Source organism: Zootoca vivipara, chromosome Z2 (genome assembly GCF_965207765.1).
Source record: "Zootoca vivipara chromosome Z2, rZooViv2.hap1.1, whole genome shotgun sequence".
Lineage (NCBI taxonomy): Eukaryota > Metazoa > Chordata > Lepidosauria > Squamata > Lacertidae > Zootoca > Zootoca vivipara.
In genome coordinates, this window is record NC_142585.1 from 9,495,373 (window position 1) to 9,522,799 (window position 27,427).

Genomic DNA, 27,427 nt, shown 5'->3' on the forward strand with positions numbered 1-27,427 from the left:
ACATCTTCACAGGATAAAAAATATAAGAAGCTATCTTTTAGTAAATCAGACCATTTGTCCATCTTGGGCTACATACCCTAAAACTTATTTTCCTAAGCCTGCTGGATCAGGCCAGTACCCCATCTACCATCTAGTCCAGCATCCTGTTCTCACAGTGGCCAACCATGGCCAATGTTTATGAGAAGCCTTGCAAGCTGGACATTAGACATGGCCCTGTTCTGGAGTATCTTCTTTTAACTGGAAATACCAGGCATTGAACCCAGGAGTTCATGCATGCTTCCACTGCCCTTCTCTTACCATTTTTTGACACACAAAAAATGCTCATCGTGTTCCAAGCTTAGCTTTAGCCAATCCCACTTGTTGTTCACCTACCTTTATCAGAGACAATTTCTCTCACACAGACACACCCACCAAATTTGAGCAGGTAGTGCCAAATCAAACCTCATGTTACCGCTGCCCTTGATCATCCAGTTTAGCAAGTATTTATAAGGTAATGTCAGTCTATCAATAAGAATTAGCTTAATACCAACAGCTGCCAAATGAATTAAGTTGATATGAGAGAGAGAGAGAGAGAGAAAGAGAGAAGACTACACCGGAACTCATAGGCTCTTACTAACTGCCTTAATTAAGCTTTTATAATGAGTAGCTAACCTGTGGCTCTATAGATGATGCTGGACTACAGCTCCCTGACCATTGGTGAAAGCTAATGGGGTTTGTAATCCCAACATCTCATAGAATCTCATGGAAGGGAAGCTGAGGATCATCTAGTCCAACCCCCTGCAATGCAGGAATATGCAGCTGGATTGAACTTGCAACCTTGGCATTGTCAGCACTATGCTCTAACAACTGAGCTATCTAGCTATCTACCTGAATGACCAAAAGTTCCCCATCCACACTTTACAATGTTGACTCTGGGGGAAAAAACACTTGACAGAAGTGCATCAACTCACTATGAGATTTGGGCAAGATATGTGTGTGTGTGAGAGAGAGTGTGTGAGTGTGAGTGAGAAGATCTGCCTTATTTCTCCAAACTTAGTTCTGGTGGGGTGGAGGGTTTTCTAATAACTAAACATGTTAAATGTTCAAACAAAGCATGCACTTCTTGGAAACATTGCAACAAATCCCGTCTACTTCAGGAAAGGAGGTACTGTACATTACAGTACTATATAGTGGAAACATTCGACTTCCGAAACGTTCTACAACCGAGGCGCAATTGCTGGTTGGCAAAAGTCATTGAAAAAATGGAGAAATGTACCTCGGAAGCTGTCCGAGGTACATTGAAAATGGAAGCATTGACTTCCAAGTTGTTGGTGTTCAACTGCATTACAATTTGTAAAAAGACAGCTGTGTAATTGTGTTGCCTACTTTAAACAGACCAGCAATGGCTCTCTGGGAATCTTTTCCCACCCTAATGTGTCATACCCCCAGTGTTCGAAATCAGCCAGGCACCAGGCACATTTTGTACCTGGCTTTTGACCACTTTCAACTAAGTGAAGATGGCACTTGGCATCTCCACCATCTGGAGGTGCATGGCTGGGGATCATTGGATCTGGAATGTTTTCACACACTAGTACCCCATCCTGTAGAATTCTATCAGTTATAGTTTATCTGCACAATTGGAAGGAATTTCTGGAACCAAAATGCTTTTTCTGTGCAGCCTCAGCAGGAGCAGTAACTTAATAAATTATTTTTATCTACCTATTTATATATAAAAATGTAGAAATGGTGGAATTGTGGGCTCCACTTTTCTCTGAAACTGCTTGACCGATTGTGTTGAAATTTGAATGCAACGGTCCATGCCACTACCCGAGTGTTTGTATAACCTCGGATTGTTCACAACTCATACCTAACACAGGTAAAAACATGTTTTTACACAAACAAAAATAGCGCCCTCCAGTGGAATAATCCCCACAGCTCCTCCTGCCTCCCCATGGAGACTAGGCCACACCCCACAGACCCTGCCTCCGGCACGAGCTACACTGGCCAGGGAGATCCATCCACCAACAGTATCGGACACAGCTGACACCAGCACGGCCGCCGCCTCGGGAGCAAGACCGCTCCCTCACACACTGCCACACCTGCCTCCTCGGGAGCAAGGCCGCTCTCTTTGACGCGCCTGCACCGCCTGACAGACCCCGACAGCAGCCTGTCTGCCTCCTCGGGAACAAGGCCGCTTCCTCTGACTGTGCCGCACCATCCGACAGACCCCAACACCACCGCAGCCGCCTCCTCGGGAGCAATGCCGCCTCCTTGGGAGCAAGACCCCTCCCTCAGACACTACCGCACCCAACACCCCCAACACCAACGTGACCTCCTCCTCGGGAGCAAGCCCACTCCCTCTGACGCTGCTACAACCCCCGACACCAGCACGTCCACCTCCTCAGGAACAACCCCCTCCCTCAGACGCTGCTGCACCCCCCGACACAAGCCTCACTGCTGCCCCAAACTCCTGACGCCCACGAACCCAGCCCAGTCCATAGTCCACTGCACCGCCCGAGAGCAGAACCGTCCACTCCCCGGATCATTCAATAGTCCGCGGCTCCACCGTAAATCCGGAACACACACAGACTTACCCCTTTGAAGAGACCACACCACCACCCAATACCCCTGACGGAAATGGACCCAGACCTCTCTATACCTCTCCCGTCCGACCCACATCAGAGCCATCCATGGACCAAACACCCTCCTCATCCCTCCCCACCCCCCACCCCAGACCACAATCCTCCACAAACCCATCTCAAACCTCCTTCCTTCCCCCCCAATACCAGAACCCCCCAGAACCCCTACCCTCTCATTGACCCTCCCCTCCACCCCCCAAAAACCCACACCACCCAGAGACCCGGACCACCCCAAGGGTGTGTGCCAAGGTGTGGAGATACAGAGACCCCAACAATCCCCGGGGACAAAAGAGGGGGGACTATCCTACCATCCTCCACTGGGATATCTGCCCCTCACTGGGCCACATCAACGCGTGGCCAGGCCAGCTAGTTGCTGTTTTATTTTATTTTATTTATACCCTGCCCTAGGGTTTCCCTAGCCACTCTGGGTAGCTTACAGCATGTATAAAACATAGTAAAAAGAGATCGGAATAGGCTAATATATATGTGGACTGTCCCTGGATCAAGTGACTTTTCTTCTTTAAGTTCTCAAACTTTACAACTTAGTACAAGGTTGCCACCTGAACTAGCCAGATGTTTAACCGGTAATCAATCACAGTCAGTCCCATCATTTGAAAAGTAATACTTTAGAGCCCCCTTGCCCCAAAGTGGCAACTAGACATTCAGTAACCTTAGTTTAAAGAGTCATTTGACACCTAGCTTATACACTGTATCTGAATTCCTAACGCTGCCCACCACTGCTGTGTAATCTGTGATATGTAATCAAGCTGTCTACCATCACTCCTCTGCTCTTTGAGAATCCTTGATGGACTGCAGCCCAGTGACAAAGTTTTCTCTTTATGTAAATAATTAATTACAGGATGTTTCTGTTGCAGTAATAGGGGCCATTCACATTTAAGAAGTTACTGTGCTTTACTCTGTGGAACTCTGAAACCAGAGAGATCAACCCTGTTAAGTGTGTTTACATGATCATTTTATTCCAGGTTGAACCAAAGGTGCGTGATCTTGGCAAAGGCAAGTCTGTCTGACGCTTCCACTCATCTCAGCCTCTGATTCATCCCTTAAACATATACACAGATTAGAGGTTGAATTGAGTTCAAGCATCGTTAACTCAGGATAACTGATTGTGTAAATGGGTCCCTGGTGGCAGGAAGTGTTTATGCAACTTACATAGCTAAGTGGGCTACATTAGAATTTGGAGTGAGTGGAAGGGCACTGCTAATTTACATATTTAGTTACATTTAATTGTTATTCCTGTACTGCTCCAAACTCCGAACTCCACATTAGATGGGTCCTACTGTTTCAGAATTAAAAAGAAAAAAGAAAGAAAGGAGGGGAAAAAGAGAATTCTATAAACTTCATGCCCCCATCCTCAGAACTGTGCATTTTGTTGAAAAGCATTGATGGGCTGTGACTCCAGAGCTATAACAAAATACATAATAGATCATAGAGCTGGAAGGGACCCTGGGGATCAGTTCATGGGTAGGCAAAATAAGGCCCGGGAGCTGGATCTGGCCCAATCGCCTTCTAAATCTGGCCCATGGATGGTCCGGGAATCACTGTGTTTTCACATGAGTAGAATGTGCCCTTTTATTTAAAATGCATCTCTGGGCTATTTGTGGGGCATAGGAATTCGTTCTTTTTTTCTCTCCCCCCCAAATATAGTACACCCCCCCAAGGTCTGAGGGACAGTGGACCGCCCCCCTGCTGAAAATGTTTTCTGACCCCTGGTCTAGTTCACCCCCCTGCAATGCAGGCATATGTAGCTGTCCCATACGAGGATCGGACCTGCAACCTAGAGCACCACGCTCTAACCAACTGAGCTATAATTCTCAAACTGAGCTCTATATTTTCTATAGCTTCACCCCCACGGTTACTACCATTCTGGTTTCCAAATACTTTCCACAGCCATCTTATCCAGAAACACACTGATTTTAAAAAAGAAAAAAAAGATAACTGGGTTTTTTTGGAAGACTGCTTTTTAATGACTTGTAGTGCTCCCCTAAAATATCTTGGGATGGCTGCATGTCATTTGTAAGCATCCAGCATAAAGGTGCATCAGAGGCTAATGTCAGCCCAAGTTGTTGATTCTGAGCTGATTACAGTGCCTCTCGGTAATTGCACTGCACTGTAACTTAGCATTATTTTTTAGGAGGTCTAGATGTGGCTGTTGGGCTTTTGAAGCCTTTCCCCAATTGCTTACATCTCCACTCTTTTGTGTGAAGATTGACAAAGTGCATTACAGCTGCAAATGGTCTTTGTGCCTAATTCTGCAAGACTGGCGAGCTCCCGTGCACTGCTTTGTGAAGAGGTCCTGGATTTACTAAGCCGCTTGTCTGTCAGGGATTAATTTAACCTCTAATTACTACATTTTCTTCACAGTTTGCTACACATGAGCATGTTATAACAAAAACACAATGAGGGATGTGGTCTTACTTAGCTGTGGCTCTGGAATTAATTTAGAGGGTATAAAGTCAAACCTAACATACTTGGTGCTACAATATTTGTGCTGATTAAAGAATATAATCTTAATTTTCTAATGATTCCAGCAGCAGTAGAGCAAATAGCAGTAGCCTTTTTCATTTTCGTTGTTGTTGTTTAATGGAAAAGCAGCTCAGCAAAGGCTCATTCTGCCTCAATCTGGTTAGGGATCGCTATGTAAACCTATCGCTACACTTGGTTTTATTGTTCTTTCTTATATGGCTGGTTTTTCTTTCTGTACAAGAGATTATATCTTATTTTCAAAGCTAAACATTTTAGATATGTTTCTAAACCGTTGCAGCCACACTGATAAAGCGGAAGTCTGTTCACCTTGGGGGACTGATCTTGAGACTTTTTTTTAAAAAAAAAGGAAGGAAGTTTTAGTTTTTAATGAATCATGCTGCATGTTTTTTTTTTTTCTGATCTTTTCAGCTTTTCTGCCTTTTCATTACGTTCTGAGAGCAAAGGGCTTTGGAGAAAACATGCAATACATACATATATATATATATATTTATAGGGGGGAAATATTCTTAGCTATGTTTTGAAAATCTAAATTTGCTTTTAACGATTCATATCCTGCTTTCCTCCATCAATGAAGAAGCGAAAGGGATGTGCAGAAATGAAGCTGGGTGAAGATACCAAATTGCAACACTAAATGCAGGTGGAAAGAATACAAAAAACTTGGAAGGTGCAAAAGCAGATTCAGCAGTACTAATAACCACTCCTGGAAGTTCACAGAGCTTCTTGCTGTCGTCTCCTTAACCCATTTTGAACAGATACATTATTTTTAATAGCATTGCATAGAGAGTATATATAGCACGCAAATTGTTCAGTGGCAGGGAATATGCCTTACATGCCAAATATCTCTGCTTTAATCCTTAGTTAAGAACATAAGATAAGAAGGTCTGCTGATTCTGGCTAGTAGCCCATCTAGTCTAGCATCGTGCTCTCATGGTGGCCAACTAGCTGCCTATGAGAAGCACACAAAAGCAGGACACGAGCAACAACACTTCCCAAGTGTGATTCCCAGCAACTGGTTTTCAGAGCCATGGAACACAGTTATAGCAGAAAGTAAGAGAAATGGAGTGGCTCTACCTACCTTTGACTCTTCCTTCCTCACTCACTGCCAGGGTGCGGCCTACAGATTTTTGTCTGAGAAAAGGTTGATGACCCTTGCTGAAGATGGGTCTTTGGTATCCATGGCCTGGTTCGTACATCATATACCCGTCAACTTCCCCGGAAAAATTGGGACACTCTGGTTTTCCTCCACGAGAGCACAGGGGCCATTTTGGGTGCCTTGCTCTTGGACAATTTCGGGCCAAGATCTTGCCCTGAAAAGAAGCATTGGGGGTGTCCCACAATCTCTTGCAGTGCCCCAAAATGTGCGTTTTTGGGCACCATGCCTGTAAAAAGCACCTTTTATTTCTGTTGTCAAAGGTCAAATGGATTGTCTATAAAGCAGGTGTGGACAATCTTTTTTTTTTCTTCTGTCAAGGGTCATATTTCCTCAAATGAAATTTGGCAGAGGGGTGTAACATGCCAGTGGTGAACAGACCCAGAGCTGAAGATGATCTGAGATAGTGACAAAAGTGGTCTGAATTAAGTAACCTGTAATAAAGATTCCCCCCCCCCATTTCAATTTTCACCATGGCTACCTCAGATTGGCATTGCCTTAACATCCACTGGTCAACTCAAGAAGGAAGGAACAAACTGATGGGGTGGCTTTAGGAGGTGCCAGAGACTTCATAAAATTAGGTTGTCTGCAGGTTGCCCATCTGTTATATAAAGAGAAGTGGGCAATCCTAATTCATGTTAATATATGGAAAACAAAACAAAAGATTTCTATTCTGCACATTCCTCTGTTCGTCATCCTGGGGGGAAAATGATTTTGTGGGCATTCAGTGGATCTGCATTATGGGAAGACCTCTCTCTTTTTGGCAGAGGAATCCTCTACTGTTACTAGAAAGCTAGCAAATGAACACATTTCCAGGCCTGCATTTTAATGATTGACCTTCAGGGTTAAATTTTCCACAGGTGACCAAGCTAAGTGGGCTCCAGTTCCGTATCATTCCACTCAACCCCTAAAAGCAATCTTCCAATACGGTTAGATAATTGTTTCCAAATAGCTATCAGGTACTCATCTGGTACAGTCAGCAGAAGGATACAGAACTGATAGCGGATTTAATTCAATTTTGTTCTTTCCAGCTGCTTCTGCTTTTGTTAGAGAGCTCTGAACAGTCTCCTCATATGAAAGCAATTGCTGCATTCTTTTAGTTTTTTAGAAACCAAGTAGATTAAGTGATCCTGGTTTTTATTCTTTTCTCTTTTTTTAACTTACTAGGCTTTCTCCAGCTTTCTCCTTTAGGATTCCTTGTGTTTTCTTAACTTACCCTTAACTTAATCGTCTTTCATTTTTCAAAAATCACAAGGGCTACGAAAACAGCTCGGTTCAATGCAGCCATCAGAAAGAAACACAGGCCAAAGGGGTTGATCTTTGGCTGCCCAGTGATGACTCATTGGGATGGAATTTCTGTTCCTCCCTTGTCAAAGAGTGCAACTTACTCCAAAAGGAGCAAGTATCTGTCTTTGACAGCTGCTGCTTTTAAATGCTTTGCATTGCTGATTTAAAGCCACAGGCTTCTGTCATGAGACCTTGTTCTGCATAAGGAGACAGTTGCAAGGTTTCTTTTATCTGTTCAGCCAAAATGAATTTAAAAGATTAACATATTATCTATGCTAAAGTAGTCAGGGCACAACCCACCTGAGTCTTCTCCTAAGCGGGCCTTGCTGAGTCAAATGGAATGGGTGCTTATGCCAGAGCCAGACTGCCCATCAGTGGCGTGCAGTGAAATTTTTCGTAGGGGAACAGTTAGGGTCAGAGGCGCCAGCTTACAAAGGCTTCCCGGGCTTTGGGAAGGAGGTGCTAGGCCTCAGACCCCTTTTTGAGACTTTTGGGGCATTTTTTAAGAAATCCAATGTTTCCTAGTGAGCATTTATGATTGCTTGGGTGTTGTTCAACCACTTGGCTAATAGAGTTGCATTTTCCTCAGGAAGTAATCCAGTCTTAATGTATCAAAGTATATGGTAGAGCTGCTTTTCAGTTACTGTATAAAGAAGTCTTGTGTCAGCATTCCCAGATTTTTTGCTTACCTGCCTGTCTGCAGAGCTCCGCTGGCAAGAAGTGACTTGCCGGTGCTGCTCAAAATTCCAGGCATTGTTTCTTGAAAACGAAATGCCATCCAAGCCTTGGGTTCGGAAGTTGCATGCTTCCGTATGCCATTGCATCATGAATGTAGCCTCTCTGCCATCCTCGTGGTGGCCATTCCTCACATTGGTTTGCCATGCATCCTTCACCCACGCATATTTGCTCAGCAAATGAGGTTAATTAAGTGTATGTTTCATCACAGAACTATGAGAGTGCTCTTCATGATGCACAAATCTGTCGCTTTCTGAACTATCCTGTAGCAGCATTTAACATTATTTATTCATTGCATTTATATCTCCCCCATTTTCTCCAAAGAGTTCAAGGTGGCATACAGTGTTCTCCCCCTCCTCATTTAGTCCCCACAGTAACCCTGTGAGGTAGTGTTACAGGCCCAGGTTGGGATGGAAGTGGACTGTGAACTTTAAACAACAGCCTTGTTGTAGATACCAATTTGATCCAAGTTTGTGACACACACAACTCACAGATCTTTCTTTGCAAAAAGGGAGCACAAAGATCCCAGGATAAACAGCCAGACGTCAAAAAAAGAAGGTTCAAAAGCTTTTTTCTTTTTCTTTTTCTTTTTGCTAACCAAATGTTACAGCCAGAGGGTTCTCTTGCTAATGAAGAGTAACCGTGGAAATGAGGAATAGAAATGGGAGTGAAAGAATTATCCTGGCTAGACAGACTAAAACTTAATTCGTACACACAAAGAACCAGTATTCTCACATATACACATACCAAGGTAATTAAGGCAAGAGTACTCTGTGCTCTGTTAAAGTATAGTTTAAAAATCGCTTCTATGCCTACTGAGCATTTTCCTGCGTGTGTTATATGAAATTGGGTGATAACCAACTCTGGAAAGCAGCTTGTCAATATGTTTTAGAATATTATTATTTTCCAGAACTGAGCTCTGCTTTGACTTTGAATGAGTGTCAACTAAGGGATTACCTCTTCTGGATAGAATCCCGAAGGGACCTGCAACTAATTAGAAACTGCAGATTTTCCTCTGTGTATCCACCCATGAGAACAGAGCATTTCAGAGCTGGTTATCTGACCAAACTCTCACCAGTTTCCTTAAGAAAGTCCTTTATTGAGCTGTATTTCCAAGTGATGCCCACCGCAGTCTTGGATGGCCAAACACAGATGGACTCTGTATTTGTGGTCAACCCCAGGTGGAAGATATCACTCATAATCCGTTAGCCTGCAGCTTATATAGAGACCCAAGAGATCGCTTTCTGAAACCTTTGTTCACGCAAGCAAATAGTTACACCCTGGCAGAAATGGTTCAGTTTCTTATGAGTGAGAATAATAGCTTTGTAACATAGAGTGACTCTCTATGCACTGACTGCAGAAAAAACCCAGGAAAAAGGAGTTAGATAAAATTTCTATAAATAGTTGTGATGATGCAGAGATTTAATCTGAAAATAAGCTGGATTTGAGTTCGTTGGTATCTCTGGTAACTTCTTGCTCTTACATTGTGGATGTGGGCTTATGTTATGTTCTGCATTATTTTATTACCGGTAATACTATCGTATAAATATTGTATAAATAAATTTATGAAACTGAAACATACCAAGGATCTGGGCTAGGGATCCTATAACAAGCAAAAATAAGAGGGAAATGTAAATGCTGCAGACAAGTGTCTCCTTGGATTTTGCTGATTTAAGTATTGTAACCCTTTTTTGTGTGTGAATTGTAATCCTTTTCCCAGTTGGCCTCCTCAGTTAACACTAGGTCTTCTTCACAATTGCCTTCACCATCCTAATTGGCTTCTCCAAATTGGTCCTGAGAGAGAACTGCTCACCTGTCTCAGTAGGTAAAAGTGATTTCCAATAGAATCCATAATGCCAGTTGGCTTGTGAAAGCAGCACTCTTCTCTACCAAGGTCCAGGTTTGAATTGTCTCAATATTGTTATTTTGCATGCATGGAAGCACCCGCCATTTGTGTAGGACCAAAGGTTAAAATAGCAAAAGTCCAGATTGACTATGGATGTGAACTGTGATGCAAGCCATCTTGCTTACTTCTTAGCCCTCTGAAAGCAAAACCCATTCACACACAAATACGCATGCAAACGTAATTTTCATGCCCTGCTTGCCATGCAATCGCTAAGGCTTGAACTATTTATTATCGAGGTACACATATTCTGTTCTGCAAGACTTAAGTTTTCAACCCAGCTAGTTTAAAACACAGCTTTACTTAACTGTTAAAAGGATAGAATAGTATGAATATGTTTGATACACATTTTAAAAGCATCATATATAAATATATCATAAGCATAAATAAATGAAATGGTTGGCTGGCATCCCATCTGTCCCAAGAGACAATAGAATACGTCTCCAAGGGTCAAGTCAGACCGCAGTGGCGTTAGCAGCCCCAAAGCAACCTCCCTGGGGTGCAAGGCTGGGCAGTATGTATGGAGGTTCTGGGCTACCCAGATGACAAAGGCCTCCTCTTGGGCTCACTGGTGTGGTCCAAGGAAAAGCAGAGCAATACATTTGGCACCAGCTTGGCTGCAGGAGTTGCTGGAAGGAGGCACCATCCAGCCGTCTTAGGGACTCCACTACGGATTTCTGTAGTTTACTCCATAGTCATCTCTTCTCCCAAAGGTATCCCACAAGGCAGTGTAGTTTCTTCCTTCTCCTGGATGGGTTGCCTTCCCAGGTTGACAAGCCTCATCTGCCCCTCACTTCCCTCTACAGCACATTCAGAAACCACCTTCTTGACCTTTGGGCCCACTACGGTCTTGTCCACTCATTCCACCAGAGTGTGTCCTCACATGCAGGGGAAATCCTTAACTCACTCAGGGTTTGAGACCCACTTAATAGATTGCCAAATACACAGCTTGGCCCTAGTGCTTCTGCTTATTAGGTTTGCCAACTTGTTGTTGTTGTTGTTGTTGTTCTTTTTAAAAAACAGGTTTAGAAGTACAAATAGGAAATAATAGGAATGCAAAACCCAAACCCCCGCCCTCAAAATAGCACTCTTAAGTAATGTGCTGTCTTAGCTTAAATGTCAAATGCTACATGACACAGACTAAAATGTACCGTAACTCCATTGATTTTATTTGGGGCATTTGCTCCCTGCTCTCATAAGATTTAATAGGCTTTGTTGAAGTCAGGCAGACCAACTATGTGAGCCAACTTCTTTAAAAAGTCGAAAAAGTGATCCAGAGTGATATCATATTTCTGCTTGGGGCAACGCCAACTGCAAGTCATTGTTTGAATAAGTCCATTTTAATGTGCATTGAAATCCAAAAAGGAAAATCTGGCGAATGCAGCCCAGTCTAGTTATATATGGAACATGTAAGGACAGCACAGTTTGGAGACCTCAATATTCTGACCTAATGCAGTTTTGGCCTGCAATGAGAACTGTTCTTTGTACTTTCAAAATGGCTTAAAATCTTCCAAACCAACATTTAAATAATCACATGTGTGGGGCTAATGATGCATCATCTAAGGTGACTTTTTCCACACAAACGAGGCAGCTGAAATGAAGGCTCATTGCTCTGTGAAAAGACCATGAGCTCTGTTCAATAATAATACTGAAAAGAAATAAGAATATGTTCAAAATATGTCTGCAGTTCCCCTGTTCTTTAATTCCTGTGATGTGGCTTTTTCATATGGCTCTGACGGGTAGCTTATAAGACTCTTAATATCAGGGTCGTGGGCTGGAGCCCCACTTTGGGCAACAGACGCCTTCATTCTAGGAGGTAGTACTACATGGCCCTTGTGCTCCCTTTCATGTTGATAACAATGTGAACTCTATATGCTCAGACCCTACATTTTCACTAACTTTAGTGCTGTGTAAGCAGGGATTTTCTACTACGGATGCAAGTGGCTGGATAGCAGAGTTGGTGAGAGTGTGGTGCTGACAACACCAAGGCAGCCAATTCGGTCCCCATAGGGGCTTCATTGCAGGGGGTTGGACTAGATGATCCTTGGGGGTCCCTTACAACTCCACAATTCTACGATTCTATGATCAATCTTTCAAAAATAATATAAACTCAAAGAGTTGTGATGTAGCAAGGGGGATCACAGGTTTTATGGGTTCCTGATGTTCTGCAATAAGGGATCATTCTTGACAATATGGGGATGTAAGTTTAAAATGATAGCTTTCTGGTCTTGTTTCTTGTTAAGATCTTGCATTTAAGTGTGCAGCAGGACAAGCCATGACTCTATTTCCTTTCCTGTTTTCTTTATTCCTGTATTGGCTTGTTTGCTGGAACATCCTGTTGCCCCAAATGCTTACTTCCTTTTGGTTGCAAGAAAAGATGTTTGGGTTTGGCTTGAAGCAAAAAGAGAAGAGAGAGGCTGCATGATAACTTTTTGTTTTCAATCAGAAGTTAATCTCGGTCAACAGTCTCAGAAGGTAGATCAAGTTTAATTTCAGCTGAAAGTTGTACGTTCTTCTTACATCAGTCATAAAAGTTAAGTGTTTCTACATTTCAAGAAAGGAGGCAAGAGGAATATGAAGTTTAGGATGAATTGATGGGACAGCTTACTCTATACATGACTGCCACAGAAATGCCCCGCCTTTTCCACTTCCCTCCAGGCTGTCTAAAGCCTTTCAACTGTAAAGGAGCGATTTGATTACTTTGTAGTGTTGAAGAGGATAAATCTTGCTGCCTAGGGAGTGAGGAACCAGGCAAACAATCAGACCACAAACAAGCTAATGAATGGCCAACATTTCTGCAGAGTCCAGCAGGAACACAGTTCCTGGGATAGTCTGCTAGCAGCTATGCTTATTGGCCTCATTTTTATTTATTTATTTTTTGCTATGGCCACTTTTTTATCATTCTGTGTAAATAGAGAGACTTGTGTCAGCTTACAATGGATCATTATTGTACTATGCTTTAGGGTGGGGAAGAGACTATTCTGACCTGTTGCAGTTTAGAAACTTCCTAGCTGATCTTGCTTGACTAGACTAGAGCATAGGAATGGTGTTCAGCCTGGCGTCTCATATGCACCCACATGCTCACAGTTCCCAATGCAGGAGCAAATCTTAAACACTTTATAACAGGGGTTAAGGGAGACTTGAAAGATTAAGTGGTTGATTTCTTCTTCTTTTTACTTTGCACTTCCTGGCTTTAAACATCTACAATGAGCTCCTTATTATGCCTGTTCTATTCCCCGCCCCCTCCCTTCATACTACCTAGATATACAACATTTCAATTAATCTCCATAGAGACCGGCTGAAGTCAAAATTAGGCCATTTTAAAATTGTTTCTGAGACTCATGTGCCTAAACCCACTGTTGGACAAAATTAATTTGAAAGAGCTGTGAGGCTGGAAATAGTTCCAAGTGGCAACAAAGAACCATGTTGGAAATGGCTATACATATAAACCTACATTGTGTGTCTGAATAGAGAAGGTTTTGTGACAGTATGGGATTTTCTGATACTGTGTGTGCTGCTTTCCAGAGGTTTCGGGCAAGGCAGTGGCTTAAGTTTTTTAGAGAATCCAATAAAAGGTAGCAGTGCAAATGGCCGTGTAGGCTACTCCACCCACAATGTGCTTTCTGTGCATTATATTTTTGTAGCCCTTAACAACATATGTGTATAGTGAATTATTTCCTCACCATCATATTGCAGATGGGAGGAAGTCAGCCTGGACAGCTCAGCTGTAAGGGGATAGTGCAACTCTGCAATCCAATGATTCTATGACGGGGGGGGGGGGTGAGAAAATGGGTTGCCTACAGCCATCTTACTAGTTAAGAGCAGGTTCAAGTAGGGACGTGAGGATTTGTAGCTTAGCCCTTTCTGCCCCCCCCCCCCGGCCAATTGTGCTATACAAACTCGTTTAAAATTTGCACACTTATCACCACCTTCTCAGGGTATTTGCAGATGAATCATGAAAACTGCACATAGGAACTACTGGTAGGCAGTGGTGTAGGGAAGCCCCAGTGACACAGCTCCATAGGGCAGGACATCCAGAGGCACGACCTCCCAGGGGTGGGGTGGGGGGTGCCTGCAGAGCTGCATCCCTCCCTGGTGCCCTCCACCTGTAGGAAGCTGAGAGGGACATGGCGTGCGTGCCCGCTGCCTGCAAAAGCAGTGCGGGGCAAAGCACTGCGTCCCTCCCAGCCGCCCCCTGCAGTGTATGACTTACTGGGTTGACTTACTGATCTTTACTTGCAGGGCAGTTCTTTATATTTAGCACCGGGTCCAGTTAAGTCTCAGAGGTCTTTGGCTCTCTTGGTTACCCTGCTTTGGCTACCTTGCTATCTTTGAAGGTATGGGACTTGATTCCTGGGTGAAAGAAATGCCTTGGTTTGTCCTACCCACTTGTTTTAAAACAACTGTACAGGTTGTGGGTTTGTTTTGTGGTACCAATTCAAGGTGCTCATGTTTGTGTTTAAAGCCCTAAATGCCCCAAATACCCAAAAAGGCCACCTCCTTCTGTACAAACCCTCCAGGTACTTAGACTGGCAAACAAAACCTTTTTGGTGCTTCTACAACCATCATATGCTAGGGCAGTGGTAGCTTTAAGAGGGCATTCTCCTGGCATCCCCTAAGTTGTGGAACTCGCTCAACACATAGGAGTTGCTACCATTATTATCTTTGGTGATACCCTACCACTAGCAGGTAAGGGATGCGGGTGGTGCTGTGGGTTAAACCACAGAGCCTAGGGCTTGCCGATCAGGTCGGCAGTTCGAATCCCTGCAATGGGGTGAGCTCCCGTTGCTTGGTTCCAGCTCCTGCCCACCTAGCAATTCAAAAGCACATCAAAGTGCAAGTAGATAAATAGGTACCACTCCGGCGGGAAGGTAAGCGGCGTTTCCGTGTGCTGCTCTGGTTCGCCATAGGGGTACCTTTACCTTTACCACTAGCAGAGGGTTTGACTCCATAGTGAGCTGATTGTATAAATAACACAATCTACACTTATTTTCTGTATGTTAATTCCTCGCCGGCGAGGTTGTTATCATTCCGGTTACACGGTGCGGCCCAGATCTTACATGGTTGTGTAGAACCTTGAGTTCCTACCTTCTGAGAAACCTGGTAGAATCACACAAAATCAAAACCCATTACTGTATCTGATAATCTCGTTTGTTTGATTTGGTTGTTAGAACTAGTTTCCAAATTGCTTTTCTCCCTTTTGTTACATGCTATTGTTCTGTTTCCGCTTGTAGCATTGTGCCGCAGATATTTAAAAAATTGCTAGAGTATGCTGCTCTAAAAACAGCTTTTAAATGCTTTTCAAGGAGGACAGTAGATAATAGGAATAAAAGAATAGCTATGTAATGGCATTATTAATAGGGAAATAATTTAGGGGCGATTAAGGAAGAACAATTTTTTATTGTATGGAGAGGATCCAGAAGAATGGACTGATTACCTTCTGCTCTAGGCTCTTCTAGCAATCAATTTTCCTTTCTAGTGTTCAGTTGCTTGCTAATTGCATCGATTTTATCAAATATGTGTACAAATCAATTCTGTATTTTAGTACTGTTAAAAGCTTCCTTTTCCCCTAGCAGGCACAGGTGATTTGATCATACTAATCATATTCATTGTCTTTCTCTAAAATGTTAATTGTTACTATAGCTTGCCCTTGTTTCTTTGCAACCTTCAAGGCATGTGTGCTAATATGGCTTCTGCCCAGTTCCCATTTAAACATTTGTTGATTGCTCCCAGTATGTGAGATGGGTCTAGACAACCTGTTGAAAACTGGAGTTGCTTGATGATGATGATGATGATGGTGATGATGATGATGAATACCAAGCACTAACAACAAAGAGAGAATTTGTATATTGTATGCAGTATTTTGGCTAGAAAGGCCAAGTATTCAGAACCCTGCCCTGGATAAAGTTCATACATATGAGCTCCAATAGATTAACCCACATGTTCATGCTGCTGCTGAGACAAGGTGAGTTCAGAATGTGGGGGAATCTCACATGGGACTGCTCTTCCACATCATAGAATCATAGAGTTGTAGAGTTGGAAGGGACCACAAGAGTCATCTAGTCCAACCCATTGCAATGCAGGAATCTTTTGCCAAACATGGGGCTTGAATCCATGACCATGAGATTAAGAGTCTCATGCTCTACCGACTGAGCTACCAAGTTGGATTTCAGAAGTGTGTTGCTTGTGGCAATCTCCCATACTAGAGAGAAAAGCAGGGCCGTCTTAAGCCCACCCAGCGCCCTGGCGCTAGGTCCCTCCATCCCACTTCAACCTGCAGCTCCAGACCCTGACTTTGAACCACAGCCGGATGTTCTAAGCAAACTGGGACAAAAGTCCTGTCCTGGCACTCAAGCTTTCTTTTACTTTGATCAGCTGAGAAAACTGTACTTATTATAAAGTCCCACCCCGCCACCCCGAAAGAACTATGGCTTTGACAATATAAGTTTAGATAGTTGTATTTCCGCAGTTCAGTATGGAACATACATCATATTTATATGATGTACGTATGTAGATAATAATCTCCCTTTCTTCAAGTCCCTCCTCAAGTTTACCTTTTCCATGGAGCATATACTCAACACCCAAATATTCATTCCCAGCTACAAGGAAATTAAAGGATATATAGCAGCATTTACTCCATTCTTCATGTCTTCATTTCTTTTTCCTCTCCCATCCTCCCTCTTATTTTCTCCCCATTGTCAGAGGTTAGACTGTAATCCTCGGGGCACTGTCTTTCTTCTGTCTTACACCATAAGGTGCTATGTTTATCAATGCCACTGTATAAATAACTACCCCCCCCCAACATAACTGAATATATGTGAACTAGGATTGTAAAAACATTTTAAAAGAAAAAAACAAGTGAAATTTATATGGTCAATCTTTCCAGTTTCAAAGAACTATGGACTATACATTTAAAACCAAGTCACCGCCTGAGACCTTTCTGTATTGCAGAAAACGTGCAGAGTGTAAAGCAAAAAAAGAAAAAGAAAGAAAACAACCTTATCCATTTGTGTTTGTTTATGCCCATGGCAGTTTAAATTGTTCCTGTCAAACATACCTCTTTTCTAAGATATACGTTCTTTAAGTAGAAGCTACCCAGTTCTGCACTGGGGAATAATCTCTAGGCTGTTCTATAAGTAAACCCAAGAAACAGATTTACAAAATTGACACCGGCTCTTTTGTTTTTTTCTGTTGGCTTTGTTTTGTTTTTGGTTTGTGAATCAGGCTGTCAAGGAGAGTTTTCTGTAGTTTGAACTTCTAACGGTAGGTTCACAAAGCAATTTCATTTTCCTCCAGATGAAAATTCATTGGATTTTATGACAATCTGGCACTTGCTCTTGTCCAAGCAACCTTGGAGGCAGATTTTTTTAAATTCTCCTTTTACATCTGGAGACATCAAATGCAGTGATAGTAAGAAAGTAAACGTTTGATTGAGACACATCCTTAATTCATGTACGTGGGCTTGTGCAGGTTTGCACCCTTATGGCTAACAAAGCCCATTGAGGTCTTAAGTAGAAATCCTTTACTATCTTATGTGGATTGAATTATACCTTTCAGCTGAGAAATCTTAAGCTTTTTTTTTTTGCTTTAAAAATGCTTTATTTGTAAGCAGTTCACAGCCATTGGTTTTAGAATGGTGTACTCACAATATCTGTGCAGCTGGAATATGGCACAAATCCCCTAGTCTTTGTGTGTAATTTGACTTTGCTGTGAGCTATGTGTTGGAGGATCACAGCAATGGATAGGGAAAGCCCTAGTGTATATGCCAGCAATAATCTCAGCACATGCCACTCACAGGCAGGAGTATGTCCCAATCTAATTAATTCCAGTATTCAGTACCAAATCTCTAATCCAAAGTAACACCAATAATTTGGCAAGGAATCTCCCACAATGGACAAAATAGTCTCCAAGCAGCAAGCATGCCCAACCATACCTGAATTAACCACAGATTCTTGTGCTATTTGAGGAAAGACAACCCTGTCCCCTTTCAGCTGAGTAAGGGCACCTTGCTAAGAAGCTATGAATAATCAAAGCAAGAAGTTTCCCTTTTGCTTTTATTTAGAACTTCCGGTTTTAACCATTTTGTGTAGGGGGCACAAGAACTTCACTTTAAAGAGGAAGCCCTCTTATGCCACATTAGTTAATGAAATCAAGTTGGGATGTCCCGAGAATTTCCCCACCTATGTCATTGTCATGAAATGCCACATGGGTATAACCCTCAACCCCCTCTGAAAAGAGGCTGGTTCTTGGCCCTCTGCTCTGTGACACACTCTCCTTGCTGCAGACCGCAAGAGCTGTTTTCGTGATTTCCTCTGCTGTATGTTACTGTACTGGCATTTCAAGCAGCAAAACAGCTCCTAACTCTTGCATGTCAGCATGTTGTAATCTTTAAAAACCTTTATTTATAAATAAATATTAAATTTCAGCTGTGGTGTGCTTACTGCTGGCTTTCTGGAGTGAGTGCAGTAGGATTGATCCATGCTGAATTTCACAAATTAAGCAAGGTTACTGAAGGCACTGCAATTCAATGTGTGCACAGCAGTCTCCAGGACATATTGCTAGGTCCTCAAAATTAGCCTTTTAATAAATACTGTACATGTGTAAGATGTGTCTGCAGTGGTGCACTAACAGATCTGGTAACAATGATGAGTTTTTGCTACACACCATGATTTGTCATACTAGCCTGATACTCATTCTTAAGGCAATACAATGTTCCCATGAAAGATAAATTGATGCACATTTATTTTCCTGCATAATGGATGGGTGGATAGTCCCAAACTCTGGGTGCAGGTTATTGCTGGTATGGGGTGATGGAATCTGCTACATTCAAATCCACTGTAAGTAGTGCAAAACTGGGGAGCTGTGAGGAGGGGAGGTTATTACTACAGTGGTACCTCCGGTTACGAACAGGATCCATTCCAGAGGCCCAGCCATATTCTGAAAACTTTGTAACCAGATGTGCCCTTCTGTGCACGCATGCAGCGCGCAGAGTGCTTCTGTGCATGTGCATGTGGCGAAACCCAGAAGTACTGTATACACTTCTGGGGGTGCCGCGTTCGCAATCCAGGGTTTACATTACCCAAAAGTAACGTAACCCAAGGGTCCACTGTACAGTAAAAGCTTCTTTGCATTCCTGTCCCTTTTTTGTGCTGCATTTCATAACTCAGACAAATCCAGGGCCGGCCCTACGGCCAGGCTGGGTGGCGCAGGGCACCATGGCGCTGGCCCACCAGGAGGGCGCCGCGAGCTGCGCCCGCCCGCTGGCCGGCCGGTCCGCCGCGCAGCTGCGCCCACTGCAACCACGCTGTGCCTGCCCGCCCACCCGCCGCGCAGCAGCGCCTGTGGCAGCCGCGCTGCGCCCACCCGCCCACCGCGTTGGGAAACAGGGCGGGGGGCGCCGAAGGGATCCGGCGCACCACGGCGCCAGGGGCGCTTAAGACGGCCCTGGACAAATCCTATACTCAGAACTTGCATTCATTTCAGTGGAACTTGTTCCCATCTTTATGGCATCCGTCTTGGGGGACAATGGAGGAGTGTACTTTTGGGGAAGAAGTCAAACTGTTGGAGAGTTACCTTGCCTGCTATGGCTGTAGAGACCGATATGGGAGAGACATGTTTTGTTGCAGCTGGGGCAGAGGAATACGTCTGGTTGCTCTGCTGCAGATGTACCATGCCACTTCTTCTCTTTGCATTCCTCCCATCTAAATGTGTATTTAAACATTACAGGAGTGGCATGGCAGTTATTTTTCTTTGGGTTTATCCCATGGTACTTGTGGGATCATTAAAGGCTTGTAACTACGTAGCCTTCTCTCCAGGAAATGGCACCCTCCCTTGCAGCAGGGCAGTGAAACCATAAACATTACACTAGTGCCAATGGATGAGCCTGTGGGAAAGTGTTACAGTTATTTACTAAAGGGCATTTTAGGGGCTGGTGATGGGATTTGTCCTCTGCATATGGTAGGGTTGCCATATTTCAAAAAGTGAAAATCCAGACACAAAAGTTCTTGAACTTGTTTTGTTTTGGCCAAAGTTGTTGAGCGTTCTTTTTTGAAAAATCTAAAAATTAAGTTTTAAAGCTATTTTTAAAGGAAATTCACCAAACAGTCAACACTTCTGATATGGGCTGAAATTTGCCCGGATTTTCACAGACATTTTAACTGGTATCTGAAAATTCCACCCAGATGCTATTTTTGGCAGACAAATGCCAGACATGTCCAGGAAATTCCAGGTGTATGGCAGCCCTATATGCTCTATAAAAACCAGTGTGCAGGGCAGATTACAGGATGCATGGTACTAGTTTGTGCTAGATGTGAGCCCTCTTTTCATGCTGGAACAGAGTACAGGGGCACCTCTGGTTACAAACTTAATTCTTTCCGGAGGTCCATTCTTAACCTGAGGTACCATTTTGCTAATGGGGCCTCCCGCTGCCACCGCCGTGCGATTTCTGTTCTCATGCTGAGGTAAAGTTCTTAACCCGAGGTACTACTTCCGGGTTAGCACAGTCTGTAACCTGAAGTGTTTGTAACCCGAGGTGTTTGTAACCCAAGCTCCGCTGTATTTTAACTGTTTAAGGCTAACTGTATGATGGCTAATCTTAGACAAATGGTTACTTTTTGCATGTAGCAGGGTTTTTTTGTTTTTGTTCTGCTTGAGTCAGTGTGGTCAAGCAATATGTAGATTAGGGCAGCTTCAGGGCCCAGACCAGACGCTTGTGCAAAACAGTCTGAAAAATAACAGTGGCAGGCAAGAATTCTACCACGGAACCACCAATGGCCTAAATGTAAACTGCATATTAAAGGGAAAAAATAAATAAACAGTTGCCTACCACCCTGGTCTGTGTTGAGCAATCATGGGGGAAATATTGTTGTGTACTTGTACAATTATGCCCAAGTACAGTACAGTACAGTACAAGTACAAGTACAGCCCAAACACAGTGTGAACAAATTCCTTTTACCTTGGCTGATGCCTATCTGGAAGTCACACTTTCTAACCTGAAGGATCTGCCTCCATTCTGCAGCTGATGTTCAGATACTCTCCGCTTTATTTTAATTTTGCCTGCTTTCAGTTCTGAGTCTGGAGAGCCTAAGCTTAAGCACATATTTGAGCTGGCATTCCATGGTTTTTAAACAGAAACTGAGCACACACCTTTCTGTCTGGATTATGCTTTCTGAAAGGCATAAGCAGTATTATTTTCTCTTTCCAAGCCTTCTAAGCCAGAGTTAGCCAATGTGGAGCCCTCCAGATGTTGGGCCTCCCACCAACCCCATACAGTGTTCAGGAATGATGGGAGTTTTAGTCCAGGAGCACCAGAAGGCATTGGCTGCCCATGTGCCAAGCTATTTAATGTTATTCTTGTTTTACATACATCTGTCCCTAGACAGTCACTTCAAAACTGGGTTGAGACTGTCCCTTAATGTCTGAGCTAGAGCAAAGCAGAACTACGAAGCTTGGCCTGTGGGCTGCCCTGAGAACAGGATTATTCTGTTTATTTCAAGTAAGCTAAATATCCATAGAATTTGCTATGCCCCTTTCCCACTCCATGATATCAGGGCTCTGCAGTCACTGGGAAGTGCAGCTCTGTCCCCGCCCTTCCTGATTTGCATAATTTCACACACTTCAAGTCCATCTTTGTCTGCATGCGCTTCCATTGCACCTCTTGTATTAGGATTCCCAAACAACTAGATAAGCTCTTGGGGCGGGATGGAGAGAGAGACAGAGAGAGAGAAGAAAGACAAGGGGTGTTACAACACAGAGAAGATAAATGTACCGGCTGCGCTAGAGGCTGTCCTCAGGCTGTTTGTTATGTGTCTCAAACACTGTCGCTACATTACACACTTCCTCGATCTCCGTATTACCCTACAAGCTTGTCGAACGGGATCCTCTGTTGCAGATTCTAGCTTACTCTGACCTACTTCTTTCCCGTGTCCCAGCAAGCTGTCAGGAACTATCAGAGCACTGGGAGCTGAAACAAACACTCACCGAGGGCGAAAGCAAGCTAGTCTCGAGCGAATGTAATTAGCTGCGTTCTAACTGGTTTGTTTGCTTTATAAATCACATCGTTTTTATTTCTCCAGATTTGGATTAATTGTGTTATTGCGGCAGGGTGTTGTTTTTAACCCCCCCCCCAAAAGCCTGTAACTAAAATATAAAATATAATAATGAACAGCTCTGTTTAAAATTCAGGAATGGTTAATTGGTGATATACAACAGATAAACCACACTAGAACTTACTCCATCAGAGGAAAATAAATTAACCCAAGATTTATTTATGCACTGCAAAGGCAGTGGCTCATTACTTAAAGCCCTGACATCCTTCATTTTCTTTTCTTTTTGGGTTGAAGAATTCATTGGGGTTATGATTCACAACTTCCAAGGTAATCCAGTATTACATGACAGCAAAACAAAAAAAAAATTGAGGATCATGCAACTCCCCTGCCAGCCCCCAGTTCTATTTTTTCTCATTGTTTGCTATTGCAAAGCCTTAAGATGCCACCCAATGGTTGACAATCTACTATTCTAATAACACGTGGCTTATAATATGGCATCTTTCAATATATTCTACCCAGTCTTGATTCATAGTACAAAGGATGCCAGGGTGGAAGTGAAACTGTCTGACCCAGAAACGCTTGCCTTTTGTTCTAAGTGTAAAGTTCAAGTTCTGTGATAACTCATTGCAGGAAGAGGAAGACTCTCTGCCATATGTTGGCTCTCATATGTTCCATGGCCGTAACCTAACTATCAAACTGGTTCTGTAACTGAGCTTTGAACCTTTGATCAGATTTTAGGCCAAGTTTCACTGGCCTTTAGTCTCTTAGAATAAAGGGTACAGGTGCTTGGGTAATAATTGCCTTCTTGTTCAGCCAACTGCTGTTGGTGAACGTTTATGGACCAAAGTAGTTATGTGTATATTTTATTTACCGTGTGATGCTCACTCTAGCTCCACGAATGGTTTGATACAGGTGTAATGCCAAAACTCAGTGTTACTTGCCTGAGCCTTATGCGTGAGCACACTTATTTCCTCTTGTCAAATACACCATTCTCTTCCTAGTTTGAAGCAAGCCATGGTTTGCTGTTGCATCCAATCCAGCCAACTACATTCTGTGCTTGCCCTACAAACCACAGTTCAAAAGCAGCCTGCTCTGCCTCAAGCCAGGAAAGGAAGAGAATTGCCATGGGTGAAGGGAGGAAGAAGGAGCACACTATGAAGTTTGTTCCCGATGTTTATTCTTTGGCCATAAAAAAAATGTTACTTGACAAAACCTTTAAAAAGCAAACAAACAAAGCCGGACAACTAAATTTCTTAGCACAATTTTTTTAAAAAAAACTTCTCCCCCCCCCCAAATAGTTATTCTCTCATTTCTCCTTCTTCTTCTTCTTCCACACCCCTTATATAAAGGAAACTATTGCACCTTATCAGAACTTCACCAAGGTGTCCAGATAATGCACCATCAATATATTCTTCTGTATTTGCAAGCTGCATGTTCATGTAGCCATCGACGGAGACGAGGTAGCCTTTGTATTCCATCCCCCACTTCAGCTTCACCATCACTGGCTTCCCAGTCAGCCCGTTTAGGAAGGGCTTTGGATTGAGAGGCAGACTCATAGCAACCAGACCAACCTAAGGGCGTCTGCGGCAACAAAAAAAAATTACTCGCGGGCAGCACGTGTGCCCGCCAAAGCTCTAAATTGTTTGGCATTTCTTCTAATCATGCCTCTGTCTCTTTTTAAGGTTCTAGACCTTGTGATGATATGTACATAGCTTGGATCTGGATCCTTTACTGTTGCTTGATGCTCCGGAGGCCTCAGCGGTACACAGTGCTTCCATCAGCTTTGCCTGGTGGTCCAGCTACGCCCCTATCTGGACAGGGATAGCCTAACATCTGTAGTCTCTGCTCTGACAACCTCTAGGTTAGATTACTGCAATGTTTTATACATGGGGTTGTCCCTGAAGGCAGTTCAGAAACTTCTGCTGCAGAATTTGGCAGCCAGGCAACTCACGGTGGGGCGGGGTGGGGGAGAGAGTTTGAGCGTATGCTTTGGCCTGACTGCACTGGCTGATCATTCATTTCCAGGCCCAATTCAAAGTGCTGGTTTTGACCTATGGAGCCTTAATTGGCTGAGGATGGAAATACTTTAATAACCTACCTGGACCCTGCAATCATCCTCTGAGGCCCTTCTTCGTGTGCCTCCTTTGTGAGAGGTTCAGAGGATGGCCTTTTCTGCAGTGGCTCCCTGTTTGTGAAACGCTCTCCCCCAAGGAGGTTTGCCTGGCACCTTCATTATACAGTGGAACCTCGGTTTATGAACACCTCGGTTTATGAATTTTCGGTTTATGAACGCTGCGGACCCATCTGGAACGGATTAATTCATTTTCCATTACTTTCAATGGGAAAGTTTGCTTCAGTTTATGAACGCTTCAGTTTATGAACATACTTCCGGAACCAATTACACCCATGCCTCAGTTTATGAACGCTTCAGTTTAAGTACTCCGCGGACCCGTCTGGAACGGATTAATCCACTTTCCATTACTTTCAATGGGAAAGTTCGCTTCAGTTTATGAACGCTTCAGTTTAAGTACTCCGCGGACTGTCTGGAACAGATTAATCCACTTTCCATTACTTTCAATGGGAAAGTTCGCTTCAGTTTATGAACGCTTCAGTTTATGAACAGACTTCCGGAATCAATTGTGTTCATAAACCAAGGTACCACTGTATAACTTTAGGCTAGGGCTGGGTGATAATCTGGTTTTCAACACTGTGATATATCACCAACTAAACATTGTGATATACTGATATATCACAATGTCTGAAGTAAGGACAGAGCTATGTAGTAGCATTGGCTGGCTTCACAGTTTTCCCTATATTGTGATTTTTGCATAGCACACATACACCAATATCACGATATGGACATCAAACCAGTTTTGGGCGATATATCAATATATTGCCTAGCCTTACTTTAGGCACTAGATGAAAGTGTTCCTCCTCAACCTGGGTCTTTGGCTGATTAACATCCTATAGCCTTGTAAATGTGTTTGTGGGAGGGGGTGGAGGGGCATTGTCCTCCCCTTCTTGTTGTTGTTTTTATCTTGTATTTATGTTTTTGTGTTCTGAACTGTCCTGACATCTACAGATGAAGGGCACTGTACAAATTAAATAAATAAACAAATGCTTGACAATGTGCCCCCTGGTAGCGCCCCCCCCCCCGGTAGCCTGTCCTGGCATGGATGTGTAGGATATAAATTTCTACAATAAGCAAATGGTATCTGACACCTTGGAATTCAAGGGCCAAATTAGACATGAACAGCTACCTATTTTGCTTTTGTGAACTAATTACAGGGGTGTGGGAGCCTGGTTCTCTCTGTGAAAGCAGGGGGTGGGAAGAGGAGCCTTATATTACCCTCCCCCCCCCAAATCTCCCACGGCTAAGAGCCCATGGCTAGTTTGGTCCTTAGGCCAAAAACTTTTTCTGTCCCTCCTCTTGCTGTCAGCTTCTGCAAAATGCTGTATACAGTATGCAGTTCATCATCTATCTCAGGTACCTTCATCACAGAATTGAAGAGTTGGAAGAGACCATGAGAACCATCTAGTCTGCCCCCCCCCGCTGCAATGCAGGAACCTTTTGCCCAATGTGGAGCTTGAACCCTTGGCCCTGAGATTAAAGATTATCATGCTCTCTACCAATTGAGCTATGCCAGTTCATTCAGAGTGCAGAGTATGGGTTACCCCTGGCACCGTTTGGCAGCAGAATATTCCCAGCCTGATTTTATAATAGAATTTGCCCGGTTCTGTTTTGTTAACCTGTGTTTCCTCACAGGACACGGAGGTGGAATATTCACGGTTGCTCTTCTCGTTTAACTTAATTAGTCACCTCCTACCCACTACTGACATATCTAGAGAGCCAATGAAGTGTGTTTAATTGCACATGTGTGGACTCTGCAATTTGGTGGGCAGATGCTGGCTGATAGGTCCTCCCCCAAATACTTCTCTCTGTGTTAGAATATATTTGATACCACAAGAGGTCATGTTAGCCCTAATGTGAGCAATTTTGCCATTTCTAAATTTAAGTGGAAGGGTGTTTCCCCCCCCCCACCCCTTTTTTGCTTCTAGTTCAAATGATTTAATTGGATGCTTTCATATTAAAGGGACATCAATCTTGTATCCCCTTCTGTTTGTAATAAGAGCTGAGAGGAGGCCTTGCTGCTTGATAAATGGGTTAATTTTATTCACCAAGCAGGTAATGGTAATCCGTATTAAGAGGTGCAAATAGGCTCTTGATACCCAAACAGAGGAGCATCTAATTAACATATTATTGTTGGTTTCAGCTCTCTGCATCTTTGTGAGCTGAAAGGCAAAAGCCTCTATTACAGTCTTATAACCTATTTGTCACACCACACACCAGAGTGGGTGGGTGTTCAATCACTTTCGTGTTTCATGCTTGTTTTTTAATTTACCTTTATTTCGCTGGAGTGATTCCGAAAGCATGCACTTTGTTTCCTTTCCTTCTTCATGCACTAATCTGGCTATTGGCATCTGTTGGTACATAAGGAACATAAGAATTAACCCCTTCTTGCTGTTTTTTTTAAAGTTGTAGCATGCCTTTTGCAGGCTTCCATCATTTCCAAGTAGAAGTAAATAAACCATATACAGTATAACATTTCAGCCAATTTCACTGTAATTCAATATAGTACAGTATTAAAACGAGATGATTCTGCAGGTATACATTGTTCTTCGTGTCGAATGCATTAAGTGGTTGGGTTTCTTCGGAGACCGCTCAGAGACTTCCTGAACGCAATACTGGTAGATAATGGGGAAAGTGTTTATCTTTTGTAGGAAAAAAGACAAAGGATTCAGAATCATCTGCTCTCCCTCTCCTCATCTCGCTGTCCTCTTTCCTGTTCCTTAATCACAAATCTCTCTCGCTCCCCACCCCCAAGCATTGCATCATTAGCATATTTCCTTTATTGGGAGAGCTAAGAGGGGGCGGAATATATACCTAGAGAAATATACTTGCAATTATATTCGCACTTCTGTAATATACTTACAGAATATTCACACACAAGTTAGGTGTGCATGCTTATGTGCATATCAAAACTTATTGAGTGTTGGACATAAATCTCTTTATCTTACTGAATCGTTATGGAAGCACCATCAAACAGATCACTCCTCTAATTACCGTATGGGGCAGTTAAGAGATGAGTTTATGCTTTTCTGCCACCCTAACCCTAACAAT

General features: G+C 43.2%; 1 protein-coding gene and 1 pseudogene across 3 annotated transcripts in view; one reads left to right on the plus strand and one right to left on the minus strand.

Moving 5' to 3' along the window:
• Positions 1–27,427, plus strand: part of MAMLD1 (mastermind like domain containing 1) — a 126,581-nt gene that overhangs the window by 15,500 nt on the left and 83,654 nt on the right. The window lies entirely within an intron of this gene.
• On the minus strand, positions 23,516–23,901 carry LOC118084030 (small nuclear ribonucleoprotein F pseudogene; annotated as a pseudogene). The gene has a single exon (XR_015948640.1). The product of XR_015948640.1 is annotated as a small nuclear ribonucleoprotein F pseudogene (transcript).